General features: G+C 39.8%; 1 protein-coding gene across 3 annotated transcripts in view; it reads left to right on the top strand.

The window, feature by feature from the left end:
* The window catches only part of RBM33 (RNA binding motif protein 33), a 138804-nt gene that overhangs the window by 941 nt on the left and 120105 nt on the right, over nt 1-17758 (top strand). The gene's annotated exons all lie outside the window — the stretch shown is intronic.

The following is a 17758-nucleotide window of genomic DNA, read 5'->3' as shown; positions in this document are numbered from 1 at the left end:
CGGGGTGGGCGGGCCCCGCTGTGCGGCGCTCAGGAGCCCGGGTCCGTGCGGAGAACCCCGGCCGGGGTGCGCCGTGCGTGAGCGCCTCGCTGGTCCGACCAACGTCCCCCGGCGCTTGGTCAGCAGGGGCCGGGCCGGGCCGGCGGGGCAGCCTGAGCACCGGCTCGGGCGCTGGACGCGTTCCGGGCAGTCTCCGGGGGAGCTCACGCTTTGTTGATGGAGTGTGTTTTATAAAGACCTTAAAAATGGAAGAATCCTTGAAAGTGACTGACGATGATTCGAAGGTGTTGGTCTGAGGAACCTTAGGCCGTCAAGTGTCTGGACGAAAGCTTTGGGCACGCGTCATGCAAGCAGCGTCCAGGTGTCCGCTCCCGAGATCTTCGTAGCAGCGCGTTGCAGTGATCCTGCTTAGAACTTTGCTGGGAGTAGGAAAACGTTTGGCGGAGTGAAGAAACCACGGGGTTTGCGCTCACAAGTGTCCCTACGTAGGCCTGTGGTTTTGTGCGCACCGCCTCTGCCCGACAGCTGATTTCTGCTTGTCAGACGTGAGGCTCCCCAGTCAGGATTTGGAGATGCACGTGCACCTCCCTTGGTTACTCTCTGGGGGTCAGTGAGGCTCCTCGGTTAGGATTTGGAGATGCAGGTGCACCTCCCTTGGTTACTTTCTGGGGGCCAGTGAGGCTCGTCGGTTAGGATTTGGAGATGCAGGTGCACCTCCCTTGGTTACTTTCTGGGGGCCAGTGAGGCTCCTCGGTTAGGATTTGGAGATGCAGGTGCACCTCCCTTGGTTACTTTCTGGGGGCCAGTGAGGCTGCCTGGCTAGGATTTGGAGATGCAGGTGCACCTCCCTTGGTTACTTTCTGGGGGTCAGCAGCACGTGTTCTGTTCATTCTCTAAGAGCAGCCAGAGGATTGCTGGGTGCTAAAGTGCACACCGTGCTCAGTGGGGTTTCAGAAGCTGTGTCATGTATGAACACATGTGTCTTGGCATGTTCTTTCAAGTTACTAGTTTGTAATTTGTAAGATAGTAAATGTCAGTGTTCTCGATACTTTTGAGTCTAGAAAGTTTGGTAATTGCTATTTTAGGGTCCCATGCAGGCTTTATGCTTGATGTTTGCAGTTTTTCCTTCCATTTCATCCCAGGCACCTGGTTTCCCCTTGCTCTAGACTAAAGCCAGAGTCCTCACAAGGTGTGGGAGTTCTGTATGACCTGGCTTCTAGGACTTCACCGGTAGGCACACTGCTCCCGCTCTCATTTTGTGCTCACTAGCCAGGCCTCAGGCTCCTGGGAGGCCTTCTTATCTAAGGTATGTCCACTTCCTGCTGGGGAGCCTCCCTTCTGTTCTGTGGTAGGCTCCTTTTTTTCAGAACATGGATCCTAGTTGGTAATTTTATTTTATTTCTTTAAAAAAAAAAAAAAATCTCCCTTTCCCCTAGTCTAAGCCCCCTGAGGACAGGAGTGCTGGCTGTTTTACCTGCCTCTTATTCCAAGTTCTTGGTAAATTGTATATATTCAACAAATAATTTGACAAATGAGTGAATTAAAGTATGAAATGTTTTCCTATGGATCTTCCTGTATCATTTTCTGTGCATATGTAAGTTGAGGATTTTTAGCTTTGTGGTCTTTTATGGTATAAATAGAATCATGTAATCTGTAGTTTGCTTTTATTCACTTAAAAATAGGTCCTGGGGATAGAGAGGGCACCTGGGTGGCTTGCTTACATGGTGAAGCATCTGCCTTTGGGTCAGGTCATGATCTCAGGGTCCTGGGATTGAGCCCCACATCGGGCTCCCTCCCTGCTCACTGGGGAGTCTGCTTCCTCCTCTCCCTCTGCCTCTCCCCTTGTGTCAGGGGCACATGGTTGTGTGCACCCACTCTTGTTCAAATAATAAAATTCAAATAAGTAAATAAAAGAAAAGAAAAAAAAAAAGGTCCTGGGAATCTTCCATGTCAGTAGGTAAGAGTTTTATGGATCCACTATTGATCATTTAACCTTTTTTCTATTGATGGGCATTTCAGTTATTTCTACTTTTTCACTACTGTGAAAAATACTGTGTTAAACGCCTATAGACACAACATAGTGTGCTTATGCAGATGTTTCTGGAGAACAGATGCCTTTGGAAGTGGAACTAATGTGTTTCAAGTTATACATATTTCAAATACTGATAGCTGTTACAGGTTGTCCTTAAAAACAAGTTGGTACCACTAAATCCTCCTCAGTGTCGGAGAACCCCGTTTCCCATACCCTAAGAATATTTTTAAAAATTTTTCTTCATCTTTGGACAGAAAAATAGCCTTACTGTTGTATTTTCCTTATCTCCAGAGAAGTTAGGCATATTTTCATATATTATTTTTCTGTGAATTGCATGTTTATATCATTTCCCTTTTTTTTTATTGGGCAGTTGATCTCTTTCATTATTTCTCATTCTTTGTATACTGCATCAGGATTATTAATCCTTTTAAAAAATGTGTTTGTCCTGTACATAGCTTTATTTTAAACTTTAGTATATGGAAGTTCAAAATTTTTACTTTGTAAAATATGTCCTTTATTTTTTTAAGTATTTTTTTTTTCTTTTTGTAATGGTGTCTCTGTGCCAAGAGTTTGTCTATGCTTTTAACATTTTATGCTTCAGTGCTTTTTATAATTCGCTTTTATTCCATATAGAATTTTACTTTGGGTGTCGTGTGCATTTGGGACTTAAAACAGTTCTAATATGATATATTGAATTCTCTGTTTTTTCTGTCTTTGTAGTATATTTCCATTAAGAGTTTTTTAGAATTACTGTTTTGTAGTGTGTGTGCATATATATGTGGGTATGTATGGGCATATGTTATGTATATATGACGGCATGTTCTTTTTCAGAAATTTCTTGATTAGCCCTGTGCATTAAAAAAAAAATGTACTTCAGAATCATTAACCACGTTCTACAAAGAATTCTACTGGAATTTTTATTTGAGATTGCATTGAGTTTATTTACATAATTTGAGAGTGGTTGGTATTTTTAAAATATGTTTTCTTTCATCTAGTAACGAAGTGTCTCTGTGAAGCTTTTCTTTTTTGTCAGTAAGTAATCTACCAAATGTTTGTTGAGTAACTTATTCTGTGTTGGGCACTGGTCTAGGGGGCTGGGGTACATAGATCCCTACCCTGTGAAACTTATATTAGTAAAAAAGAATTTTTTTTAAAGATTTATTTCAGAGAGAGAGTGCTCATGTGGGGGTGCGGTAAGGGGGAGAGGGAAGCCAGAAGGAGTCCTATGTGGGGCTCCATCTCCTGACCCTGAGACCATGACTTGAGCTGAAATCAAGAGCCGGACACCTACCCAACTGAGCCACTCAGGTGCCCCAGTAAAACTTCTTTATATAGTTCTTTCACATTTGTTACTTTTTATTCTTAGATATTTTGTATTTGTCATAGTGGATGGTGTGGTTTTTTATCTTACTACATTCTCTCTTTTGTTATTGATTTACTAGAGAAAAGCTTTTAAAAAATACAGTGGAATTACATACAGCTGGTTTTTGAAATCTGTTTTTAATAGTTTGGTACTTTAGATGTTCTAGTTAGTTGTACCTGCAGCGTCTCTTATTCTCATATTTATAGCTCTCATTTCTTTTTCTCCTATTTGACTCAGAGACTTTCATTATCAAACTCTCCAGTATGATGTTGAAGACTATGGGTGATGACAGGCATCTTTGTCTTATCTTGTTCTGAGTTTTAACAAGTGTTCTTTTAATGTTTTGCCATTAAATATGGTGTTTACTGTAGGTTTCTGCTAGTTACTGTTTTTTTTAGTGAAGAAAATTGTTTTTTGAGTTGGGCTTTTAATTTTATCAAATACTTTTTCTGCATCTATTGGGATGATCTATGAGACCCCTTCTTTATTTATTTATTTTTTAATATTTTATTTATTTATTCAAGAGAGACAGAGAGAGAGGTAGAGACACAGGCAGAGGAAGAAGCAGACTCCATGCAGGGAGCCTGATGTGGGACTTGATCCTGGGACTTGAGCTAGGATCATGCCCTGGGCCAAAGGCAGACGCCAAACCACTGAGCCACCCAGGGATCCTGAGACCCCCTTCTTTAATCTCTTAACATGTTATATTGATAGATTCTGCTGCTGATCCAACCTTGCATTCTTGGGCTCACAACCTTTTGCATGTTTTGTTCTTTTTAATGTATTGTTGGATTTCATTTTAGGATTTGTGTATGATCATAAGAAAGATCGGCTTATAGTTTTCTTCTTTTGCATTTGTGTGTGCATGTGTACTATCCTTTTTAAAAATGAAATGCTGGTTTCCTAGAATGAGTTGTGAAGTTTTATGGGACAGTGTAAAAAAAAAATTCTCTATATTAAATGTTGGAAGAACTCTTGTCTGCAAAGCCATTGGGTCAGGTAGCTCTTTATTTTTCAGTTTCTTTTACCATTATTGGTCTGTTTAGGTTTTTAAAAATCTCTGGGCCATTTTTTTAAGTGTATTTATTATTTGTTTAATCTCTACACCCCAAATGGGGCTTGAACTCATGATCCTAACATCAAGAGTTGTATGCTCTTCTGAGCGAGTGAGCCAGGTCCCCCTCTAAAGGTCAGTTTTGATAATTTTTTTTGGAAAATAATTTTTTTATGTTTCTATTTTCAAAATGTATGGTTCACACTACCATTTCTAGTGTGTTAAAGGTAAATTTTTTGAAGCTCATATCTGAACAAATTCTTTATTATACTTGATTGATGATTTGGTTGGGCCTAGAATTCTAGATTTGAGTTCATTTTCCTTATATTTTTAGTAGTATTACTGTGTTTTTCTGGCTTCCAGTTCTGCTGTTGAAAAGTCTAATGCCATTCTGGTTCATTTGTATGTGACCTTTTTCTCTCCCTGAAGGATTTAACAATTCCTTCTCAGTGTTCTAAAATTTCATTAGCATAGGTCTTCTTACTGTGTTTTGCAGTTGGTGGACACTTTAGTCTGGAAATATGTATCTTCAGTTCTGGGAAATTATCTTGTATTTTTCTGCCTTTCATTTCCTCTGTTCACACCTTCTGAAACCCTTATTATTGGTTTCTGATGCTTCAATTATGTACAAAACATAAGAATAATGTTACAGTTCATTAAGATGCTTTTGGGAAGATAGATACTTTGGTAGTTGGTGGAGGGAAGTAAAAGGTTCTGTAACTAAGGTTGGGAAAGTGCGGCACTTAGGGCTGCCCTGGGGCGGTGGGCAGGCCTGCAGCTGCTGGTGTTTGCTCCAGGGATGCTCCAGGCTGCCACTCCTTCAGTAGGAGGAATTTTGTTCCTCTTTGGCCAAATGCTGTTTGACCAAAGACTGTTCTAATGTTTTCTTGGTAATTCTAGTTTTTTTTTTCCTGTTCCCACTGTTGCTGTAGCTGTATCTCACTGTATTACTTAAAATTTTTTTTTCTATTTTTCTGGTGTCTGGAGACGAGATTGCTTTCTTTTGGAAAAGAAACCTTGTACTTGCATTTTAAACCACAAACTTCTTTAGCTGTTTTAGCACTGGCTAAATGTGGGTCCGCTATCCTCCATCTTTTGATATTCTCTCCTTTTTTTTTTTTTTGAAAGAAAATGGAACTCATAAATTTATATATAATTCCATCTTTAAAATGTTAACTAAGTCAATTAAGAAAAGACAATGTAATTCAAAGAGAGTATGTGTTGGAGACCACCAGATTGCGGCCTGCACTTCAGCGACTGCCTGAATAATCTTCCTACCTAACCATCAATGAAGTCATAGTTGCCCTATAATATTTTAGATAGGAAATCAGAGTGTATATTACTAAAGTTGCTTCCTAAGTAAAAATGTAAGAGTGCTGTACTTGGTGTTTGGTAGACTTGAGTTTAAATCTGGTTTTGTTTACTGACTTTGGTTAGTCTTGGTAACCTATGTAAAACATAGGTTTTACATCCTATGTAAAAGGATGATTTGCAGTTGGATTAAAGGAGAAAACCCAGGTAAAAAGGATGACTTGTTGAAGTATAAAATGAAGCCCCTCTTTAGCTCTTCAGTAGTGCTGGGATTATTTGAGTTTTATCAGTCTGTTTCAGTCAGAACAGAAGCAATGCTATGCATTCCAGGTATGAAGCTATTTTAAATACTGGAATTAGAGGCTTATACAATCCTTGGAAAAGTGGAGGTGCAGTGGTCAGGAAAACTTTCTGATAATCTCAGCAGGGTTGTCAGGAATTTTGCCTGGAGTCCTGTGACCCTGAAGATTCCTGGGGAAGCTTCTGGGCCTTCTTGGTCTGCAGCACTGCAGATGTTGACTTTTGACTCCTTGAGAATCCATTCTCAAGGAGTCACCACCCACCATTCCACGTCCCTGACAGCCTCATGTCCCTGAGAGCCTTGTGTGTGCCGTGTGTGTGTGTGTGTGTGTGTGTGTGTGTGTCTTTTGTCTGCTGCCTCTTTGACACCTGAGAATAACTGTAATGATAACTGGGACTCAGACCTCCTGTGACTGCCTTCCCTTGCACAGTTGAACTCAGAACCACACAAAAAAAGGCTTTGGGAAGTGTATTCCTGCATTTCCTCTGCACCATTTTTGCGAGTATGGTGATCACAGCACACTGTTAACTTAGTTCTGTGGAAGGCAAAGGAGGGATTGGTAGGTGGACTGTACTTTTCTTTGACGTTTTCCACCCTAAATTTCACCCATTTAGCAACTGATCATCAGTTTAGGGGTTTCACTTTTTAAAAAAAGGTTCTAGATTCTTGGGAAAAGAAATGGGTATCATTTCCTCTGATTCTAAGTCATGATGAGAATATCCACTTGGCTGAGCTCAGACCACTTGTCCTCTTTCAGACTGCCCAGGATGATAGAGAATCAAGGACCTAGCTTTTATAGTTTCCATATTGGGAGGCAGAGCCCTGTCTTCTATTAGGACTTGTGCTGTGATTGCTTTCCAAACACAGTAGGGAGAAATTCAGTTGTAAGACAGGCTAATGGTCCATGTGTACTATACTTCATAAACAAAATAGAAAGTTCATTTTGGGGAGAACCTGTTCAGGGGCCCATATGTATAAGAGATTATTTATTTTTAATTTGGGGGGAGGGGGCAAAGGGGGAGAGAGAAAGAGAATCCCAAGCAGGCTCCACATCCAGCACGTGAGCCTGACGTGCGGGGCCTAATCCCACAACCCTGAGATATGACTGAAATGAAGAGTTCAAAGCTTAACAAACTGAGCCACCCAGGTGCCCCAGGTGAGAGATTGTTAAAACAATGACTACAAATTATTTTCCAAACAACATAAGTCTATCTAAATATATTGCTTGGTTACTCAATTTGGTGGTTTTACTCTGTAGGGCCAGTATGTTCTCTTTCAAAGGTCTTGAACATTACTCTGATTGTTTTCTAAGTTATGGTCTAGATTTACTCGCCTATAAAATATGGAATTTTGACTGTTAGTGATTCAGAACATGAGCGTATCATACATGAGAATGATATTGAGGCAAAAGAAAGAAGGTTGAGAACCTTTGGACTAGAAAAAGATTGGCAAACTTTATCTCAGAGGACAAAATAGTAAATATTTTAAGCTTTCCAGATCACATGGCTCCTGTTGCAATTACTGTCTTGCCACTGTAGCTTGAAAGCAGCTATGAACAGTATGTAATTGAATTGGTATATTGTTCCAATAAACTTACTTACATAAACAGGCAGTAGCCAAATTTGGACAGAAATGGGTGGTAGACTGCTTGGCCTGTGGACTGTTATTTGTTGACCCTTGGATTAGGCAGTTGGCTAGAACCCTGTTCAGGCTAATGTTCTATATTGTTTCTAAGTCAAGTTCCAGGCTCCTGGGAAAGAGGAAATAGTGAGAATGCTAAGAGAGTTAGGTTGGTTGTAAACCTCTGGTTGCGGTGTGATTGAAAGGCATAAAAATTCTAGTAGATACCAGTAGTCTTGCTCTAAGGAAAAGTGCTCCCGTACGGAAATATCTGTCCAGCATGATGTTTAGCCTTTCAGGGAGAGACTGTAGGTGAGGGCACGGACCACGCTTGTCTTGCCAAGCTTATCTTCTGAGTGATCAGGGATGTGTGGTTCTTGCTTCAGCTGGACTGAGGTGGACACCTTTTGTTCTCTTGGTTCTTCTCAGTGTGACCGATATAAATTACAACTTTACAAAAAGGATTTGTCTGTGTTCTAAAGGTGAACGGAGGGAAATGACTGTAGGAAATGAAGAATAATAAAAACAGGCCTCGAGGTCTTGTCTCAGTTTATTTTCTAGGATTTCGAGTCATAGTTCTTCCATCTTCATTTTTACATTCCATATTCCAGGGGGCAAGAAAATATGCTCTTGCTTCCTGCATGTTAGGTGTGGTCTTTGTCCATGCACAGGTTCACCCATATTGAGAACTGCTCTTATGTCTTCTTGGGAATTCTAGTTGTTTCCTTTCCCATTGTTGCTGTAGCCTTATCTCACTGCATTACTTAAAAATTTTTTTTCTCTTTTTTTGGTGTCAGGAGATGAGATTGCTTTCTTTAGGAAAAGAAGCCTTTGTACTCACCTTGTATTTTAAATCTTTTTTTTTTTTTTAAAGATTCTATTTATTTATGAGAGAGAGAATGAGGTAGAGACACAGGCAGAGGGAGAAGCAGGCTCCATGCAGGGAGCCCGACGTGGGACTCGATCCCGGGTCTCCAGAATCATGCCCTGGGCTGAAGGCAGCACTAAACTGCTGAGCCACCCAGGCTGCCCTGTACTTGCCTTTTCAACCGCAAACTTCTTTACCCAGTGCTTGCCTAAACTTACACCTGGGTTGAGATTCCCAGCAGGTCTCCTCTGGGACCTCATTGCCAGTCATTTTCCCCTCTTTGCTTCCCCTTCATGTTGGATCACTTTCCCTTGCCATTCAGACATCTACACATGATGAGCTTGCTCCTACATTAAAAACAAGACAAAACAAAACAAAAAACCCCAAACAAACACCTTTTCTCTCTTACAGGTGGTCCCCTTCAAACATCTGTTCCATGTTCATACATTGTGGCCAAAGTGTCTTGAGAGGATATCTAGACCTGTATAAAGCAATGCTATCTGGGTCTCTCTCACTTCCTATTGACCTGTGTGCTGGGAGAAATCATTCAGTAAAATAAACTGTAAAGAATAGCATGATAAACCTATTAATCTCACAGCTGGAATTAGCATTTAACCTTTGGTCACATTTGCATCAGGTGTTTTAAATGAAGGACAGTGTTACAGACAAGGTCCCCATAATGCTTTGCGTGATTGCCTAACTCTTCTCCGGAGTCAGACACTAATCCAGAATTTGGTGTATTTCCGATCTCTATTTCTGTTAGGTATCAATGTCAAGATATTAATAAATACTTCTACATATATGCATTCATAACCAATATGTAGTATTTATTTTATGCCACAAAGGTTAGCCTTTGCATATGTCATTTTGTATTTTTACCAATGTGTCTTTGGTTTAGGATTGTCAGAGGAAAAAGAGGTAAATGCATGTAGATTTTTGCCAGATATTGTCAGATACAATTTTGTGTAGGATTTGTGCCATTTTGCATAGCTACCGCTAGTCAGTGAGAATGCTTATATCTCCACACACTCATCAGCAATATTTGGTGAGATGTTTCGAGTCCTTGTCAGAAGTAGAAAATTATTCGTTCATAGTTTAAAATATCTCTTATATGAAAAACTTATTATGGAGAACATTTCAACTTAAAAATAATTGCATAGTTCCTGTATGTCCATCATCTAGTTACAACAATATGAAATGATGGCCACTCATATTTTCATATATATTCCACCTTCTTACTCTTGTCCCCGTGAAACACTAACTCCCCATTTCCCCTCCCATGTCCCCTGGCACCCACACTGTACTTTTGGTCTTTATGATTTCACCTACTCTTGGGACCTTGTATAAGGGCAGTCATACAGCTTTTGTCTTTTTTGTGAATGGCCTATTTCACCTAGCATAATGCTGTCAAGGTTCATGTTGTAGCAGGTGTCAGAATTTCCTATGACTACATGTCCCGTTGTATGGCTAGACTACATTTTATCTATTTATGCATTGATGGATACTTGGATTGCTTCCACCTTTTGGTTATTGTAATTCTGCCATGAACATGGGTGTATATATACCTCTTCAAACTCGTGTTTTCATTGCTTGTTTATGTACACCTAGAAGTGGAATTGTCACAGCAGTCACAGGATTTAGGGCCCATCCCAATCCAGCATGACCTTATCTTAACAATTATATCTGTAATGATCCTTTTTCTATAAGGTCACATTGTGAGATTCTATTATTTATTTTTTTTAGATTTTATTTTTTAAAAATTTATCTATTCATGAGAGACACACAGAGAGAGGCAGAGACATAGGCAGAGGGAGAAGCAGGCTCCATGCAGGGAGCCTGATGTCAGACTCGATCCCGGAAATCCTGGATCACAGCCTGAGCCAAAGGCAGACAGACGTTCAACTCTTGAGCCACCCAGGCGTCCCTGTGAGGTTCTATTGAACAGGTTCTTGGCACAGAGCTCCTGAAACCCTTTGAATTTATTGCCTTTGTATGCCAATGGATGACTCACTTTTTTGGGGGGATTTACCTAGGTAGTTTCAGGATGATGGCCAATTGCCTAAAAAACAACCACATGTTTAAAGGGTTAGAATTTTCAGCTCTGCCTCATTTCCTGGGAGGTAGGAGATGAGCTGGAGATTGAGTACTGTCATCTTTGGTCAGTAGTTTAAGTCATGCCTAGCTAATGAGACCATAAAAATCCCTCAGTGAAAGGTTTTGGGATAGCTTCCACATCCCTATGTTGGGAGAGTGGCATACCCTTACCATGGGGATGTAGGCTTTTGCATTTGGACCCTTCCCAGTTTTGTCTCACTTATATCTGGCTCTTCATTTTTATCCTTTATAATAAACTGTCATAGTAAGTATCCTGTTTTCCTGGGTTCTGTGAGGGGTTCTGTAAACCATTCAGTTGAATTATTTAAGCTGGGGGAAGGGTGATTGTGGGAACCCCTGAATTTGTAGTTGGCCAGTAGAAGTGTGGGTAGTCGGGGCACCCCATTTGCAGCTTACAGGTGAAGTGGGGCAATCTTGTGAGACTGAGCCCTCAACCTGTCTGCTAACTCCACATTATGAGGGTCAGAATGGAATGGAATTGTTCAACATCTGCTTAGTATCTGAGAATCAGAGACTATTCAGTACTGGTACAGTTAGTTAGCAAGTCATACTTGCTTTTAGTATTACAGAAGTTGACTGGTATATAATAAGACCCATGTGACATTTTAAAAACCAAACTCATGGGATCCCTGGGTGGTGCAGCGGTTTGGCGCCTGCCTTTGGCCCAGGGCGCGATCCTGGAGACCTGGGATCGAATCCCACGTTGGGCTCCCTGTGCATGGAGCCTGCTTCTCCCTCTGCCTGTGTCTCTGCCTCTCTCTCTCTCTGTGACTATCATAAATAAATAAAAATTAAAAAAAAATAAACTCATTACCTTCTGCCCATACTCAACCCCAAAATAAACCACATTTATCAATCAATTCACATCCCACAAACACTCTGGGTTTGAAGTACTGATGTTTTCTTTGACTTCTCTTTAGTCCTTGTCAGTTAACGTGGCTTGGAGTTTTTTTTTTTTTTTTTTTTTTTTAAGATTTTATTTATTTATTCATGAGAGACATACAGAGAGGCAGAGACCTAGCAGAGGGAGAAGCAGGCACCATGCCGGGAGCCCAATGTAGGATTCGACCCCGGGACTCCGGGATCACGCCCTGAGCTGAAGGCAGATGCTCAACCACTGAGCCTCCCAGGCGTCCCTGACTTGGAGTTTCTAAATGGACAGATTCTGGGGTGCCTTGGTGACTCAGTTGGTTGAGCTTCTGACTTGATTTTGGATCAGGTCATGGTCTGAGTGGTGTGGTTTTGAGCTCTGAGTTGGGCTCCACCAACTCAACTCAGTGAGGAGTCTGCTTAAGTTTCTCTTTCTCCCTCTATGCCTAACACCCCCCCCCCCCCCCCGACCTCCACTCATGCTCACTTGCTCTCTCAGTCTCTAAAAAAACTAAATCTTAAAAAAAAAAAAAAAAGATTCTGGTTTATCCATTGTCTTATTCTCCCATCTATTCCTTACTGTGATGCTAGCCAGGGCTTGTTTTGTTTTGTTTTTACTTGATTTGTAGTTCTTTGTTGTTCAGATCATTGTTTATCATCAGTTCAGTCATTGCTGCTTTTTGTTGCTAAATAATTTTTCTAAACTACAATCATGTGCATATTAAGTGTAGTTTCTCCCATTGATTCTTCAGGAATGCCCTGAATCTACCTTTTCTGCATTTATTTTTCCTGTTGCTTCTCTCCATGAATGACTGTTTCAGACCTCCTGAACTACTCACAGTCTTCTGGGCTTACACAGCACTCTTCACCCTCTTTGCTCTCTTCCCTGTATGCCCATCTGCTTGTCAAAAATCTAGCCATTAGTGTTCCTCTCTGTTACTGCCTAGTCTGTGAAACTTTCCCTTGCCCCTTCCCTCAAAATGTCTCCTGGGTTGATACATTTTTACTTGAATTACCGACATTCCATTGATTTTTTTTACTTCAGTGGCTTTAAAAACTTTAAGTAGGCTGCACACCCAGCATGGAGCCCAGTGTAGAGCTTGAACTCAACTGCCCTGAGATCAAGAGTCATCGTATGCTTACCTGCCTTAGCCACCCAGGTGCCCCTTCAGTGGCTTTTTCTGCTGATAAATTTAAATAGTGTGAAATTTCATACTTCATTAAGAACATCATACCATCCTGTTTTTAAGTTAGCACATTATATGTTCAGATGTGTGCACAAATAAACATTTGGATTGATGTTCACTTGATGTTGTGATTGTTTTTTTTTTTTTTTTTTGAGAGAGCTTTAGTTGAGTATGGGGGAGGTTTAGAGGGGGAGGGAGAGAGAGAATCTTAAATATGTTGCACACCCACCACAGAGCCAGAAATTGGGATCCATCTGACCCTGAGGTATGACTTTTTTTTTTTTTAAGATTTTATTTATTCATGAGAGACAGAGAGAGAGAGAGAGAGAGGCAGAGACAGTTAGAGGGAGAAGCAGTCTCCATGCAGGGAGCCCAATGCAGGACTCCATCCCGAGACTCCAGGATCATGCCCTGGGCCAAAGGCAGGCGCCAAATTGCTGAGCCACCCAGGGATCCCTGAGATCATGACTTGAACAGAAATCTGGAGTCGGACACATAACCACCTGAGCCACACAGGCGCTCTCTTATCTGATGGGAGAAATTTAGGGTGATTTTAATACCATCTTTGTACCTTTTTGGTATTCCAAGAATACCATAATAACTATATTACTTGAGTAAGTATAAATTGTTATTGTAAGAGAGAAAATAGGTTTTGTAAAAATGTAACGAAGAATACAGAAGACAGTCTATAATTAATTCCACACAGAAAGATAATTACCATTAGCAGTTTTGCTTGTATCCTTCCAGATGCACATGCAGCCATATTTTACATGTAAAGTGGTGCATTATAAAGCATGGTATTGTGGAATGTTTTCCTCCCACATTATATTATTGGAGACATTTTTCCATGTCAGGAAATATAACAATACTAGTGATAGTTCTTATTGCTGCCTAGTATATAATTGCAGGACTGTATTTTAATTTTACCTTTTTGTTGTCTTTTATTGGATATTTGCTTGGTTTCCACTTTTCCTTTGTTGATAAAACATTCCTTGGTGAGTGTGAGAATCCTTATCCATACTATCTATCTACATTCTCTGGTTGGATAACAACAGACTTTCAAAGTCTTAAAGAGTCCCCAAGACTATTCTAGAGTGTCTGTGAGGTCTGTTTTCATAAAAGTGCTAAGACCTGATGTGCCTTTTTTACTGTGCTTACATTTGCACCAGTGTTGCAAAAGTAATGGTGACTCAGTTTGTTGCCTCAACATGAATCAAGGCAGTGGCCACAAACTTAAAAGTCAAGCTACATACAAACAAAACAAAACAAAACAAAACAAAAAACAAAACAGGTTTTGTTTAGGAAGATCCTTGATGAAGCAGTAAAAGTTATTAATTTTATTAATCTTGGGCAGCCCCAGTGGCTCAGCGTTTAGTGCCTGCCTGCCTTCAGACCAGGGCATGATCCTGGAGACGCGGGATCGAGTCTCACGTCAGGTTCCCTGCATGGAGCCTGCTTCTCCCTCTGCCTGCCTCTCTCTCTCTCTCTCTCTGTCTGTCATGAATAAATAAATAAAATCTTAAAAAAAATTATTAATCTTGATCCTGAAGTACATTTAAAAAATATTTTTTGGGGGGCACTTGGGTGGCTCAGTTGTTTTAAGTGTCCAATTTCAGCTCAGGTCATGATCTCAGGGTTTTGATATCAAGCCCTGCAGTGGAGCCTGCTTAAGATTCTCTTTTCTCTGTCCCTCTCCACCCCCCCCCCCTTAAGAAAAGGGAAAAAAAAGGTTTATGTCAAAATGGGAAGTATACATAAGGTATTTCTGTTACTACCACCTGTGGCCTGTAGGGAAAGTACTTTTCTGAGTGAGTTGAGCTGAATTTGCTGTTTTTTTTTTTCGCTTTGTATTTTTTCATAGAACACCAGTTTTACTTGAAAAGACAACTGGTAAACGAATTATTCAGACTAGTATTTGGCAGATGTTTTCTTGCAAATGAAGTGAGCTTGTCTATTCAAGGAAACAACTGACAGTATTGATTGCCAATGAGAAAATCCAAGCTTTCAAGTAAAAATAGAATTTTGGAGAAGTTGTATTTGCTATGGTGAATTTGAAAATATCCCAATATTTGAAGACTTTTCTGATGAAATTGGTGGTGCTATTAACAAATGTAATTTTTGATATTAAGTAATGAAAGGTGTTTACATTTGTAAGAATAGCATAACTTAGTGAACACTTTTTTAAAGATGTTACATAATTACGTTAAAAGATATATTTACAGTGCAAGACATACTAGTGCATTTTAACAGGTGAGAGTACAAGATGTTCATTGATAAGGCTTCGGATTCTGCTTTGCAAATAGCCTTTAAGAAACCACCACTTGTTGAGTTATTGGCATAGTATCAAGAGTATCTGAAATTATCTGAAAACGTTATTAACACTCTTTTGCAACTTCACATATATTTGGAGTCAGATTTCTTTCATGCACTTCCATCAGAGCAATATATTGCAAGAGATTGAATGGAGAAGCAGATGTAAAAATGCAGCTGTCTTCTGTACAGACAGACATTAAGGAGTTATGCAAAACAAAAATCTTTTTTTTTAAATACAGCTTTCATATGTTACATTACCATGTAATGGGTTTATTGTTTCTTCTACATGAATTGTGAATAAAATGTTTTAAAAATGCCTTGGTTTTAATTTCTAATATAGTAAATACTGGAAGATATAACCTGTGTACATTTTGTTTTTAAATTAAAAATATTCGAGCATAATTGACACAGTGTTACATGTTTCTGGGATACAACATAATGATTTGACAAATGTATCTATGTGTACCTTATATGCTGTGTTCACAAGTTTAGCTCCCATCTGTCATGTCTTAGCTAGGAAATGCTCTCTTGTTTTTGTTATGTATGCAATCTTGGGGAGGAAGGAAAACTAACCCAGAAACTTAACAGAAAACTAATCTAAAGCTAACAGAAAACTGTTATTTAGCAGAAAATTGAATTAGTTGCTTACTTTTAACAACTAGGAAAGCATTTATATTTGTCTTCTCTTGAAAAGCTGGAATCTGCCCTCATTGGGCCTGCATTTTCTTTTTTTTTTTTTTTAAGATTTTTTTTTTTAAGATTTTTTTTTTTTTAAATTCATGAGAGACAGAGAGAGGAGAGAGGAGACGCGCGCGCGCGCGCGCAGAGGGAGGAACAGGCTCCATGCAGGGAGCCGGACGTGGGACTCGATCCCGGGTTTCCAGGATCAGGCCCTGGGCTGAAGGTGGCGCTAAATCGCTGAGCCACCCGGGCCGCCTGGGCCTGCATTTTCTGTAGTAGGTGGTAATGCTACTGTCTGTAAACAAGGTAAAGTCCTGCTAATTTGACATATTTCCTGTTCAGTCTGCTTTGCTCATTTATATTCGTATCCCTGTGTACTTCTGTAGACATTTGAGTTTTTCATCCCTGACCAGTTTCATAATTATCTTTTTAAAAAACTGCATTGAAGTATAATCAACATATAAGAGATTGTATATCTTTGAAACACACCATTTGATAAGCTGAAATATGTGTATATGTACATGAAATTACAACCATAGTCAGTGCAATAAATGTACCATCACCAGGAATGTCTGTGTCCTAATTCCTGCCTCCTGCTTCTGCTGCCCCCAGCAAATGCTGATTCTGTTACTGTTTTAACAGTATCATTTCATAAAAAGGAATCTGAGAGTACATGTTCTTTTTTTTGTCTGGTTTCTCTCAACGTAATTATTTTGAAGATCATGTTGTTGAGGGTATCAGTATTTCTTCTTTATTGCTGAGTAGAGTTGCGCTTAGGGATATTTCACAATTTGTTTATCTTTTTTCCTATTGATGATTATTTGGGTTGTTTGCCGTTTTGAGCTTTAACCAGTAATGTGGCTATGAACATTTGTGTATAAGCCTTTTGTGTGGATTTATATTTCCTTTCCTCTTGGGTAGTTACATAGGAGTAGAATGGCTGGATCATACGGTAGGGTATATTTAACTTTTTAAGAAACTACCAAACTATTTTATTAAGTAGTTATATCACTTCATATTCCTGTCAGCAGGGTATAAGACTTCAGTTGCTCCACATCCTTGACAACATTTGATATAGCAGGTGCTTTAAATTTTAGCTATTCTCATAGATAGGTCCTGGTGAATTGTGGTTTTAATCCATACTTCCCTAAGGACAGTGTAATACTGAGAATCTTTTCATATGCTGTTTGTCATAAAACATGTTTTTTCGGTGAAGTCTCTATTTAAATATTTTTCCCTTTAAGGACACTGGGCAGTGTACTTGGTTATTAAGCTTGTGATTCTTGGTTTCAGCTCAGGGCATGGTCTCAGAGTGGTTGGGTTCCCTTGTCCAGGCTCCTTGCAGAGTCAGTTTGAGATTCTTTCCCCTTCCCTCTCCCTCTGCTCCTCCCCCTGCTTGCAGTTCTATCTCTCTCAAATCAATAAAATCTTTAAAAATTTTTTTTGCCCTGTAGAAATAGTTGGATTTTTATTGTTAAACTTGAGAGTTTTTGATATTTTCTGCAGGTAGGTTCTTTATTAATAGATATATACTTTACAAAGACTATTAGTTTGGCTTGTCTTCATTTTCTTAATGATGACTTCTGGAGCATAGAAGTTTTAAATTTTGATGAAGTCCAGATTATTTTTTTTTTTAAAGATTTTATTTATTGATTTGACATAGAGAGCAAGTACAAGCAGGAATGCAGAGAGGGAGAGGGAGAGGCAGATTCACTGCTGAGCAGGGAGCCCAAATGCCGGGCTCAATCCCAGGATCCTGGATCAGGACCAGAGGCAAAGGAAGAAGCTTAACCAACTGGGCCACCCAGGGGCTCCTCATTTTGTTCTTTAATAATTGTGCTTTTGCTGTCACCAGTATATTCTTGCGTAACCCAAGGACCACAAAGATTATTTTTTTGTGTTTTTGTAAGGAATGGATCCAGGTTCGCTTGTTTTTTCCTGTTTTTCTTTCCTTCATTCCCCACCCCCCGCATGGCGATCCATATGGCAATCCAGTTATTCCAGTACCATTTGAAAAGGCTGTTTTTTGAATCTTTGTAAAAT

Source organism: Vulpes lagopus, chromosome 4 (assembly GCF_018345385.1).
Source record: "Vulpes lagopus strain Blue_001 chromosome 4, ASM1834538v1, whole genome shotgun sequence".
Classification (NCBI taxonomy): domain Eukaryota; kingdom Metazoa; phylum Chordata; class Mammalia; order Carnivora; family Canidae; genus Vulpes; species Vulpes lagopus.
Note: the sequence above shows the minus strand (reverse complement) of the source record. Positions and strands in the feature narration are given on the sequence as shown.